The 13821-nt window shown below is 43.1% G+C and overlaps 1 pseudogene; it reads left to right on the top strand.

The window, feature by feature from the left end:
• The window catches only part of LOC128579034 (laminin subunit alpha-1-like), a 32780-nt pseudogene that overhangs the window by 2579 nt on the left and 16380 nt on the right, over window positions 1-13821 (top strand).

The following is a 13821-nucleotide window of genomic DNA, read 5'->3' as shown; positions in this document are numbered from 1 at the left end:
AATGAGCCACAGTTAAATTGTGGGGAAATCACTGTACATTTTTGTTTTGAAAATATCTCCAAGAGGCTCGGTGCTTATGGCTCAAGCAGCTAAGGCGCCGGCCACATATATCTGAGCTGGCAGGTTTGAATCCAGCCTGGGCCCATCAAACAACAAGGATGGCTGCAACCGAAAAATAGCCAGGCATTGTGGAGGGCACCTGCAGTCCTAGCTACTTGGGAGGTGGAGGCAAGAGAATCGCTTGAGCCCGGGAGTTGGAGGTTGCTGTGAGTTGTGAGGCCACGGCACTCTACCCAGGGCGATAGCTTGAGACTGTCTCAAAAAAAAAAAAAAAAAACTATTCCTCCAAGAATGAGGGGTATGTGTGTACACAATTTTTACAGATAAATACTTTCCTATTACTAACCAAGTTGTATAATTCTAGAAATGAAATGCATTTGTAAGTGGAGAATAACATCTTTTTGCACATATTAATATAATAGGAGGCATTTAATAACTCAATCTCACCAAGCTCAATACCTGCCCTGTTATTTTGTAATAAAGTAGCTATAGTCCCTTAAGTAAGTAAGGTCTGCTTTCTAGCACTGTAATAATTAAGACAATAAATTGTCTTTTGCTATTAGAGAATTGTGACATCTAAGTTCTCTCATCTAAGGGGCTGCTCTGTTCAGATAAATATCTGTAATTAACAGCAAGTGTGACAAGATCAGTTAAAAGCAACTTGAGTTGGCTCACACCTGTAATCGTAGCACTCTGGGAGGCCAAGTGGATGGATCGCCTGAGCTCAGGAGTTGGAGATCAGCCCAAGCAGCAGGGAGACCTCATTTCTACTAAAAATAGAAAAACTGCCGGGCATTTTAAGCCCAAGAGTTTGAGGTTGCTGTGAGCTGTTATGCCACAGCACTCTACTGAGGGGGACATAGTGAGACTCTGTCTCTTTTTTCTTACACAGAGTTCCTACCAAGGAACTCTCCAGCAATTTAGTAATTGTAACGTGAAAAATGCCCCAACCCCACCCTATAGCCTTCTGATTTCATGATTGTTTTTAAGCACCAAAGGAGTTAAGAAAAGCATCATCTTTCCCTGCTGCAGCCCTTTTAATTAAAGGATTTGTTCTGTAGAATTTGGATTCAGTCCAAAGGCCACACTTAAGGATCTAGAAGGCCACAAGTTTCCCTAAGGTTGCAGGTTTCCCACCCCTGCTGAAACCTCACGGTTAGAAAGGAAAATTGTTAACAGCAGTTTCCTAATCAGAACATTTTAATGTTTCTAATCTGGAAAATGTGCCCCTACTTTAGCTGTTACAATGTGCCCTATTTTCATTGTCATCTTCAGGGTTATTTTGAATCCCCTGACCTCCAGTTACAGCCCTGAGTGAAGGTGATGGTTGCTGGCTCTTTTTGTCTTTTGTTGGAAGGAGGAAGTCAGTTTTCTGTGTGGTCAGTTTTGTTCTCATTGAGACACCTGCCCCACAGATTCCCACCCACCCAGGACCTTTGACTGATGAGGAGGAGGAGGAGGAGGGAGCCTGACATGCTGTGTCTTCCTGATAACACACGGCCTGGCTTGTGGATAGAGGGCAGCTGCCACACTCAGCTGGTGGACCACAGAGACTTATCAGCTCAAGAAAATTAGGGCTTCATAAACCATTTGACACATTTTTATCACAGTGGTTAACATAGCCTTTCTGGCGTTATCTCAGTTACTGTGCCAAAACATTTACATTCTACATTTACCAAGTTTTGCAAATACCCCTGTAAGATGCACCACAGGTGTGATCCCACCGATCCCCCTCCCTCTACCCACCCCCCTTCCCACTTCCCCCTATTGTTAAGTTGTAGCTGGGTTATAGCTTTCATGTGAGAGTCCCAAATTAGTTTCATAGTAGGGCTGTGTACATTGGGTACTTTTTCTTCCATTCTTGGGATACTTTACTAAGAAGAATATGTTCCAGCTCCATCCATGTAAACATGAAAGAGGTAAAGTCTCCATCTTTCTTTAAGGCTGCATAGTATTCCATGGTATACATATACCACAATTTATTAATCCATTTGTGGATCGATAGGCACTTGGGCTTTTTCCATGACTTAGCTATTATGAATTGGGCTGCAATAAACATTCTGGTACAAATATCTTTGTTATGTTGTGATTATTGGTCTTCTGGGTATATGCCCAGCAGAGGAATTACAGGATTGATGTGTCAAATGGTTTATGAAGTGAGTGTATGATGCCCCATGATCATATCAATGTATACAGTTATGATTTAATAAAAAAAAAATACATCCAAGAACCAGGTCTTTGGAAAAAAACAACAAAATGTACAAAGGTCTCTTTAAAATTACAGAGATTACTAAAAAAAAAAAATTAAAGAATAAAGTGGAAATAAGAAAAAAAAAAGAAAACTAGGGCTTGGTGAATTGCGCTTTTCTGCAGACTGAACAAGTCAGCAGGCTATTCTTGTGTTTATTGGCCAACATTTCCAGTAATTGGTATTTGTAAAGAATACCAGTTTGGTAGGACATGAATAGATAGCCTATAATAGATATCCTGATCACGAATGTTTTGGAAACACTAAGTTAAAAAATTAAACTTTTTTTGCTGCAAGGCTATCTGAGCCTGTATTTGTCATTGGTGTGCTAATATGCATGGTAACCCAGTCCTGAAGAGAAGGTGGAGTTGCAGAATTTTCCAAATGAATCGACCCTGAACCCTTTTTTAAAAGGAGCATGCAGAAAATACTTTAGCAGGTACTGATATAGACACAGATGGGGGGCTTTGAGTCTGTTTGTGAATGGATTGAGCTGTCTTCATTATAAACCCCACCCCCTTCCCCTGACCTTAGGCAAAAACTTTAGAAGGAATAACAACCTAATTTTAATAATAATTCACTTTGGCTGACTGTGATTAGAATTCATTTTGCATTTTTCCTCTTTGTGTAATTTACCATTATGAAATCATGAGGGTGCTCCATTGATATCCTTTAGATTTTTTAAAAAATTTATGAGTGGGGCAGCGCCTGTGGTTCAATGGGCAAGGCGCTGGCCCCATATAACGAGGGTGGCCGGTTCAAACCCAGCCCGGTCAAACCGCAACAAAAAAATAGCCGGGTGTTGTGGTGGGCACCTGTAGTTCCAGCTACTCGGGAGGCTGAGGCAAGAGAATCACCTAAGCACAGGAGTTGGAAGTTGTTGTGAGCTGAGATGCCACAGCACTCAACTGAGGTTGACAAAGTGAGACTCTGTCTCTAACAAAAAAAAAAAAGTTTATGAGTGTTAACCCATAAGTGTAACTCACATAGCAAGTCAACATGCTGATTTCTTTTTTATTCCTCCTTGACTACATTTTTACACTTCTTTATGTGGGATCACTGTTTATAATTGTGAACAATCCCTTAAATTCTAAAAGGATATTATAAAATTAATCACTAATTCTAACAGTTCTCATTAAAATGAATATAGAAAAACTTTTTTATTTAGTTAATGGGCACAATCCTTGCATTACTTAAGAGTGGCTGTGGTGACAGTGTTGGCCACCAGCTGACCTTGGACCAGGGCCTTTTCTTAGGCACTGGCTGAGTCTACATCAGCCACACAGTCTGTCTCCTGGGATAGCTCATGGTTAGGGAAATGGCCTGTATACAAAAAGCAGCTGTGAGGGGCTGTGCCAAGGTGTGTGAAGGGCAGCAGAGGCAGCAGCCTGAACACAAGGCCCAGGATTATCTCACACCCCACATCACCCCCACACACTTGCTCTAAGGTCAACACAGGATTATCTGAATCTCAGGAATGACAAGCTGGAGATTAGGGAGGGCTGGTGAGTCCTCCAGACTCACAGGACTGATAGCTGGGTTTGCTGACTATGTGGCTCCCACATGTGCCCTCAGAATAATGGGGGCATTTCCAAATTCAAGAACAGAGCTATCCACAAAGTGCTGTCTTGTGTCCCTCAACTGGGCACAAGGCTGGAGCCATCTTCCTATGGCCCCCTTGGGTACAGGCCCCGGGGCTAACTAGAGACTCATATGAGCCTCTGGTCATAGAACAAAATCCTGCAGTAGCCCCTGAGAACCCGGGGACGTGGGGAGGCCCCAGAAACATGACACTGCCCCCAGGCGAACGAGCCTGCAGACAGTCTCATCAGTCATCATTTTATGTGAATTCATCCTGCACAGCTGCCTGGCTTGAACAGGCCCTGTTGAGGGAAGGGCTCAGGACTCACCTTCCTGAGAAAAGATTGCTTTCAGGGTCTGGGAGAGAAGGTGTCTGCACAGGGACAAGACAGATATCCAGAGTTTTCTTTGAAACTTCAGTTTCTTGGGGTGTGTCTGTGGCAAGGCATGTAATCTTTGAGGTGGCTCAGCTTTTAATAGGCCTGATGAAGGGAGTGTAGGGAGGAGCTCGGAACACAGCAGAGTCAGAAGAGCTCATGTAGTGTGAGCATCTGCTGGGGGCCAGGCACCGGTTCAAGAACTTTATGTATTCTAACTCATGCATAGCACTCCCAGAGAGGTTCTATTATTAGAAATTTTACAGATGAAGAGAATGGGACACTGGTTAAGTAACTTTTCTGAGTTCTCACAGCTAGTAAATTGGGAAACTGGGATTTGAACTCCAGGTATCTGGTTCTGGAATCTGTGACTGCAGCCAAAGGTTTTAGCACAAAAACTTCAGAATCAAACCACACTGTTTTAAGAATTTATGCAGAGTGCATTTCCTGGGAATTACACCTCCTAAAAGAGATCACATGATGGAAGTTTTTGAAAAAGCAAGAATGCAGGTAGCTGTAAATGTGAAACCTCAGGCTTACAAAGCACTGCTGTTCTTTATTTTGTTTTGTTTCCTCAGCTTGGGGAACTCTTTCTTCTCACTGGATGTCCTGTCTTGCTGGGACATGAGGCACTGGGTTTGGTTGTTACACCTTCACTTAAGGAGAAGGTGAATTCTTACCCCCAAACCATCCTAATCCAGATTTTACTCTCAAGCCCTATGTTACAGTCCAAAAAATTATTTTTAAAACATAACTATGTTGTGTCCCAGATGAATTACTCTAAATGAACAGTGAGTCCAGTCAGCCTTTTGAAGTATAGGAGGAAGACCAGGGAACACACTTAACTGAGCATTGCCCTGGCCCTCCGGTGCAGGTCTGGTGTGGAACATGCTTACCTGAGCAGTGCCCTGGCCCTCGGTGCAGGTCTGGTGTGGAACACGCTTACCTTAGCTGTGCCCTGGCCCTCCGGTGCAGCTCTGGTGTGGAACACACTTATCTGAGCAGTGCCCTGGCCCTCCGGTGCAGGTCTGTGTAAGCCATACATTCACCCCACAAAGTAAAGCAGGTCTTTAAACTCATCAAGCAGATTTTTGAGGATATCTATGATTTTTTCTTGTTTTCTTTTGAGACAGAGTCTCACTATCTTGTCCTTGGTAGAGTGCTGTGGCGTCACACTCAAACTCTTGCCTCAGCCTCCCGAGTATCTGGGACTTCAGGCGCCGCCACAACACCCGGCCATTTTGTTGTTGTTGCAGTTGTCATTGTTGTCCAGCTGGCCCAGGCCGAGTCCAAAACCGCCAATGTCGGTGTATGTGGCTGGTGACGTAACCACTGCACTACGGGTGCAAAGCCTCAATGATTTTTTTAATGATCCTTCTGGTACATGTTTGTTTTCCATATAATACTATTTTACCTGATGTATTAGTTAAAACCAGCAGAGGGTGGCTGGGCGTGGTGGCTCCCACCTACAATTCTAGCACTCCGGTAGGCTGAGGTGGGAGGATCCCTTGAGCTTAGGAGTTCAAGACCGGCCTGAATAAGAAGAAACCCTGCCTTTTCTAAAAATAGAAAAATTAGCCAGGCATGATGGCAGAAGCCAGTAGTCACAGCTACTGGAGAGGCTGAGGCAGGAGGATCACTTAAGTACAGGAGTTTGAGATTGTAGGCTGAAGTATTTCCAGGGCAATCTAGCTTGGGGAAAGAGTGAGTCTCTGTCTCTAAATAAATAAATGAAGTGAGTTAAAAAATAAAATGGCACAAGATGATAAATGCCAATACAAAAATTGTTCTGTTGAGGGCACTGGAATTAAGAAAAGATAGTTACATTGAAGAAAACTAGAACAAACAAACAAATCTAAATAAGTAGAAATATTTATAGCATTATCCTCCTGTGAAAAACTTTCTTCTTACTAGAGTGAACACTGCCTACATTAACTTGCTTTTCCTTATAAAGCAACTGGCTTAAACTCAGGCAAGCATGTGGTAGTAGACCTTCTATAAGTTGACCACTCAAGGGGCTGCACCAAACACGTCAACATACGGAGGTGGTCAACTTAAAGACCTAGGCCTGTTATACATTGAGTACCTGTGATGCATGTCTGGTGTATGAAAATTAGGGCAACTTAAGGGAGTGGTCAGTGTAGGGAGGTGGTGGACCACAGGACATGCACCACATGTACATATCAGTATAGTAGGCCTAGTTTCTTATGGTGACCACCTCTGTATGTTGACCAATTTGTTACACTCCCTTGAGTGGTCAACTTCAAGTGGTTCTAATGTATGCTGGTTTCCCTAATTAATGTGATCAAAGTATTAATGTTATCAATTTATGACTAATAGCTCTACCGTAAATTTTGTGAGGGAGAAATCAATAAACCTATTGTTTGTTCTCTTAACTGTCTTGAAAATGGATTGTATCTTGTCTCTTCTGCTTTGCAGCTCCCAGAATGAAGACTCTTCCTTCCATTTTGATGGGAGTGGGTACTCTTTTGTGGAGAAGACGCTTCGGGCGACTGTGACTCAGATAATAATGCTCTTCAGTACCTTTTCACCCAATGGACTTCTTCTCTACCTGGCTTCCAACGACACAGTAAGAGTCTGGGCACAAAGCCCTCCCATGTACACACGTTTGTATTGCTATGAATTTACTTTTGTTTAGTGAGGATTTTCTAATTAAATCATACATTTGTACGCCATGCAAGTTTATGAACATATACTGATATATAGGTATGTATGTCATACAATATCCCCATTTTGCATCATTTATTTATTATGTTAATATGAATTTACTGTAGAACAGAGCTTCTCAACCTTCCTAATGCTGCGAACCTTTAATACAGTCCCAAGGGGTCTCAACCCATAGGTTGAGAACCACTGCTATAGAACCTTTGGGACTGGGCGGCACCTGTGGCTCAAAGGAGTAGGACGCCAGCCCCATATGCCAGAGGTGGCGGGATCAAACCCAGCCCTGGCCAAAAAAAAAAAAACAAAAAAGAAAGAAAAAGAACCTTTGGGACGTATAAAAGAGCACCAAGTGGAAACCAGTCTTCCAGTCATTACACATATCAGTTAAACATTTGTTATTAAGTTTTGAGTTCAAATAATATATTTTGTTCTATGTTCACTGCAACCACAGGGACCTTATTTAAATTGCACTCATAGGAATGTCATGATCACAGCTTCCTCTCATGTGCTGGTAATTTCCATCTCTCCGTCTTCTACTTTTATTTTTTAGGACTGGCCCATTTATCAGTCTGAATAAAAAAGATCCAAAGAGATTCCACTTCTCTTATGAAAATTGTAGATTTTCATAGCAATGAGGATGGTTTCATTCTTATTTGCATAGATTTTCATAGCAACAAGAGTGGTTTCATTCTTATTTGTGTAAATTTTCATAGCAACGAAGATGGTTTCATTCTTATTTGTGTAGATTTTCATAGCAACTAGGATGTTTTCATTCTTATTTGTGTAGTATTCCAGAAAACCTTCATGGACATTTTTAGTTTTATAGCATAGACGTCTGGTGATGGGGCCAGATCCAGTTTTCTGAGTTTGATTTTGGGTTTCTGCCATTCCTGACTTGAAGGGAAAGGGACACGTGGGATCCAGATATAGCCATGGGGAAATGTGTTCTTTTCTTTACAGAAAGACTATATCCATCGAGTTGGTCCACAGCAGAGTGAAAGTTACTGTTTACCTGGGTTCGGGACCCCTTGCTCTTATTACAGACAGATGTTACAGCAACATGACCTGGTACAAAATTGCCTTTCAGCGAAACCGGAAACAAGGTAGGTGCCCAAATGGATTTGGCTGCTGCCCATCAAATTCTTCTAAAAGCAGCAATCCTTATTCTACTTTAGTTTCCTAGGCATCTTAAATAATATTCTAATTGAAAGCCATTGTCTTTGGTATATTAAGCAACAAAATTCACAGTTTGCGGGAGGAATAGTATAATAATTAGCTGTGGTTTCCAATTACATTTTTTTGTTGTTGTTGCAGTTTTTGTCTGGGGCCGTGTTTGAACCAGCCACCTCCAGTATATGGGGCCAGGACCTACTCCTTGAGCCACAGGCGCAGCCCCCACGTACATTATTTAACATTAAATGCTGAATTGAGATCAAACATTGAATCCATTCTGTTTTCTTCCACACCCGTACTGCTGTCATTTATCAACGTGTATATTGGATTTATTGACTTTGGTCAAGAAGATTTTTCACTTGTCTTTTAATAGCCCAGAACATCAACTGGTCAAATTTGCAGAATTTAAAAGTTGATGTCTTCGTAAATGAACTTTGTCAGCAGATGTGTGCATTTTACTTTAATATAGAAATTGATTTTCATTTCATTGCCTCTTCCTTTCAACCTCCTTTTTGGTCTCCTAGCGGTCATCACGTACAACACTAGTTACAAAGAGACTAAGCAAGGCGAGACTCTGGGAGTATCTTCTGACCGCAATCATCTAGATAAGGATCCCATTTATGTGGGTGGATTGCCTCGGTCAAGAGTTGTAAGGTATGATGTTAAACTGCAGCACTTCTGTGTCCCTCATTTCTACAACAGAGTGAGACCCTGTCTCAAAAAACACCAAAGGAACAAACAGAAAAAAATTTAATCTCTCCCAGTTCCATTTTGACATCGAGGTGTTGTCAGGGCTTTGTCCCTTGGAGGACCGTGGGAGAGAACCCACTCCACCCTCCTGGCTTCTGGTGGCTTCAAGGGATCTTCAGCCTGTGGATGACGTTCTCTTTGCGGCTTCACCTCTGTGCCACGGTCCCTCTGGGTCTAGATTTCCCCTTTGATAAGGACCCCAGTCATCCCCAGTCATCCTGGATCAGGACCTACCCTAATTCCCTCATTTTTAACTTGAGTAACTCCTCAAAGACCCTTTTACCAAATAAGATCACAATCTCAGGTTGTGAGGGAATGAAGAGGCCAAAACTGCAACATCTTTTGAGAGGACACCATTCAATTCAATTCAATTCAGTTCAGACTCATAACCCATCATGCTTTTATTCAAAGTACTCTACACCATATTAATTGGCAAATAAAGCAAGCCTTTTGCAAAAACATTAATTATTTTATATTCATTGCCATTAGAATACCCTTTTTTTTGTTGCTGTTGTTGAAATAGAGTCTTATTCTGTTGCTCCAGCTAGAGTGCTGTGGCAACAGCCTTGTTCACAGCAACCTCAAAGACCCAGGTTCAAGTGAACCTGTCACCTCAGCCTCTTGAGTAGCTGGACTGCAGGTGCCGCTACAATGCTCAGCTAGGTTTTCTATTTTTAGTAGAGACAGAGGTCTCGCTCTTGCTTAGTTGGTCTCCAACTCCTGACCTCAAACAATCCACCTGCCTCAGCCTCCAGAGTGTTAGGATTACAGGAGCCTGGCTGACCAGTAGAACATCTAAATATTGTTTACTGTGTAATATTTGGGGACCCCACTTGTCATACTCCACTCTCTATCTGGACATTTTATTTTATTTTTATTTTTGTAGAAACAGAGTCTCACTTTATTGCCCTCGGTAGAGTGCCGTGGTGTTACATGGCTCACAGCAACCTCCAACTCCTGGACTTAGGCGATTCTCTTGCCTCAGTCTCCTGAGTAGCTGAAACTACAGGCACCCGCCACAACTCCTGGCTATTTTTCTGTTGTTGTTGCAGTTTGGCCAGGGGCTGGTTTGAATCCGCCACCCTCAGTATATGGGGCCAGAACCCTACCCTCTGAGCCACAGGAACAGCCCCTGGACATTTTAAAGTAGTAGAATCTCTCTCTCTCTCTCTTTTTTTTTTTTTTTTCCTTAGACAAGGTCTTACTCTGTTGCCTGGACTAGAGTACAGTGGCATCAGCCTAGCTCACTGAAAACTCAAACTCTTGGATTCAGATGAGCTTAGGAGCCTCAGCCTCCTAAGTAGCTGGAATAACAGACATGCATCACCGTGCCGCCTACTTTTTTTTCCTTTTTGTAGAGATGGGGGTCTAACTATTGCCCAGTCTGGGGTTGAAGTCCTGGGTACAAGGAATCCTCTTACCTTGACCTTCTAAAGTGCTGAGAGCCACCCATGAGCTGCCATGGCCAGTACAGAATAACAGAACAGTATAATTTCTTTCTTTCTTTTTTTTTTGAGATAGAGTCTCACTATGTTGTCCTCACTACCGAGGCATCACAGCTCACAGCAACCTCAAACTCTTGGGCTTAAGCGATTCTGTTGCCTCAGCCTCCCAAGTAGCTGGGACTACCGGTGCCTGCCACAACGCCCAGCTATTTTTTTGTTGCGGTTGTTTAGTTGGCCCGGGCTGCCACTCTCGGTGTATGTGGCTGTGCCATAACCACTGTGCTATCGGCGCTGAGTCAGAAAGTAGAATTTCATTACAGGAAAAAAGTAATCCTGCTTTCTGCAAACTTCTCTGGATTCCCCTTTTGTGAGCTAGAATGAATAATGTACGTGGAAGTTTAAAGTCCAGCATCGAGAGCCCGGATGAAATGGGGCAGGGGAGAGACAAGGAATCCTTTGTAACAGTGATTCACGTTTAGCTTTGTGACTTTAATGATTTACCTAAACCCATTTGTCATTTGTGTAAGTCTAGCAATCAAGGCAAGATAGCTTCCGGGGAGTAGAGTCATCAAATGTCCAATCTGGATGACCCAGCCCAGTGGCTTCCAAATTATCCATGGCAGTGCCTTGTCTTTAGACCCAGTTCTTTTACAAAAGGCCGATGTGTGACACAGAGGAGCAGCCATACAGTGGCCGTGAGCAGCCCAGGGTCCACTTCCCACTGTGCCCCTCCCCTCTGCCAGGCATCTGGAAAAGGGCTCAGGAGAAACAGTTTGCAACCACAGTCACTTCCTGGTCTTAGACGCGAATACTGGAAACCTCTGGGGAGCTGGTCACTTGCCAAGTCAGAGCCAGGACTGTGGATGTCTCTGAATCCCCAGGTGTCATTCCCTGTTCCTTCTGTGGTTAGTTTAGCCTCGTGAGAGGTGGCTACAAGGAATCAACATCCGAGTCTTCATCAGTGTTACGTGCGTCTGTACTTTGCCCACACGGCACAGGGTAGACACTGGAGAAAAGGAAAGGAGTTCAGACCCCAGACGTTCATGTTAGAAGACACCTGAGTATCTTCGTGGCCCACCTCCTTATTTATGTTGGAAGAAATAAAGATCCAGAAAGGTTGAAATTTGCCCCACATCATGCAGTTGCTTAAAGGTCCCCAGCTGATTATTTAACATAGACAGAAAAAAAAAAAAAGAGCTGTCATTGTAAGAGAAAACCACCTCACTTCAAAGCTTTCTTGTAACTAGCTGATGCGTGAAGTTTGGAGATGGTCAGCGGTCTCCGTGTTTGGAAATGAGAGCCTGACCCCGGCCAGGCATGGGGCAACTTCTGGAAAGAAAAATATGCTTTTGACTTGGAGGCTAAGAAATAGGGTCTTGGGCAATCTCAGACTTTCCCAAATGCAATTATTTCCTTTAGGACAGACTTCATGGGTGCATAGTATGGACAGAAACTCGTGACGTCTTTAGCCTCTGATCCTAGCACCCCTTACACCTATCCTCATGAGAGGCAAATGTTCTATTCTACATGATAACTGGATTATAACCTGTGGGCTATAATTTCCTTATGACAATGTATTGCCTTTATTATAATTGGACTGTGTTTTCATGAGTTTATTTAAATTGTCACAACTTAAAGTGAGTTCCTCTTAAAATATTAAATGTATTTGTTTGTAGGCAGCCATCAAAGTGGCCACATTCACTGGTCTAACTAAGCCCTTTCTCTAGTCCTTAGGAGAGTATTCCTTTGACCTGAAGTTCTCACCATCAATACCATTATTAAAGAGAGGCCTAGACGTTTCTGCTGCGTGGCCCATGGAAACAGATTTTTTTATAAATATAGGTCCTTTTTTATTCCTTCTTTCAAAAGTGGCATTATGAAATCCAAATTTCCTTATGATTTTTCTCACATCCTGCCCTGCAGGGAAGGAATCACCAGCAAAAGCTATGTGGGCTGTATCAAGAACCTGGAAATATTTTTTTTTTTTATATTACTTTGTTTGTTTGTTTTTTTATTGTTGGGGATTCATTGAGGGTACAATAAGCCAGGTTACACTGATTGCGTTTGTTAGGTAAAGTCCCTCTTACAATCATGTCTTGCCCCCAGAAGGTGTGGCACACACCAATCCCCACCCCTCTCCCTCCTTCCCTCTCTCTGTTTTTCCTCCCCACAATGACCTTAATTGTCATTAATTGTCCTCATATCAAAATTAAGTACATAGGATTCATGCTTCTCCATTCTTGTGATGCTTTACTAAGAATAATGTCTTCCGAGGCGGAGCATGATGGCGGACAGGACGGACGTGTAGCCCACCTCTCCCAAGCCACCAGGTGAGGAAAGGCATTCTGGACCTTCCCTGTGTGTGGATTATTGGAGTGGACAGACAGCTGGAGAAGCCCAGCAAACTGGCAGTTTGCTATATATGAGGGGTAATTTAAAATCACACACTCTGTTGTAGAGAATCTTCCCTGCTCGGCCGTGCCGGCCAGCAGGCCCCTCCCCAACGGAGGTCAGCAGCTTGTAAATGCTGACAAAATCCAATTGACAAGTAATTAATCCTGAACTGAGGGAGGCATCCGAAAGGAGAGCCACTCAAAACCACAGGGAGCTGGGCAAACTGCTGGACAATTGAAGGGAAGGGATCCTGCCCGGGAAACAGACATTTTGAACTCCCAAAAGGGCAGGCACCTTTCCCCCAGGTGTTGGAGGGGGCTGGCAGTTCAGACTGTGCAGTGAACTGGTGGCCGCCCATCCAAAACTCTGAACCATAAAACTCAGAATAAATCCCACAAGCGCTCCAACCACGGAATGGCTTGAAGCCCAGGACCGGCTTTGGCTTCTGGGGCCGCGGAGCAACTGAAGCCGCAGGAACCAGCTACAGGAGACACCATGGGAACTCAGCACCACGCCCCTTATGGCCAATTGCAGTCGCCAGTTTGCAGGGGAACCTGGGAGCAGAGTGGAGGAACTTAGGAAGCGTGGACACCTGCACTGAGTGGGAGAGTCGGTCGCAAGTGCTGTCCCGAGGAGAACAGCCGAGGTTGCACAATTCTTAGGCGACAAACTTTTACAGAAACTCCAAAATGGCGATCGGCCATGGAAGGTGGTTACCATGGTAACGGTATAAACTATAAACCAGGTATAAGTCTCAAAACTACTCTCAGAGCCACCTGGTGTCCAGAAAGTATATTGCAGTATGAATACATTCCTACGAAAGTTGATCCTTACAGCAGACATATAGACATTTATAGGTATATTTCTACCACAAGAATATTTTTGCAGTTGGTGCCTTTTTTTTTTTTTTTTTTTTGGTTTTCATGGGTTTTTTTTTTTTTTGCTGTTGTTTTCTTTTTGTCTGATTTTTCCTCACCATTTTCTTGAGGAGATTTCGATAATTTTTTATTATTACATTTTATATAGATACATTTTTTATTTCTATGTCTTCTAATTTTAATTTCTTCTTTCTTCTCACTTAACGTTCCAACACCACTTTTTTCTCTTT

The sequence above is a fragment of the Nycticebus coucang genome, chromosome Y (assembly GCF_027406575.1).
Source record: "Nycticebus coucang isolate mNycCou1 chromosome Y, mNycCou1.pri, whole genome shotgun sequence".
In the NCBI taxonomy this organism is placed as follows: Eukaryota; Metazoa; Chordata; class Mammalia; order Primates; family Lorisidae; genus Nycticebus; species Nycticebus coucang.
Note: the sequence above shows the minus strand (reverse complement) of the source record. Positions and strands in the feature narration are given on the sequence as shown.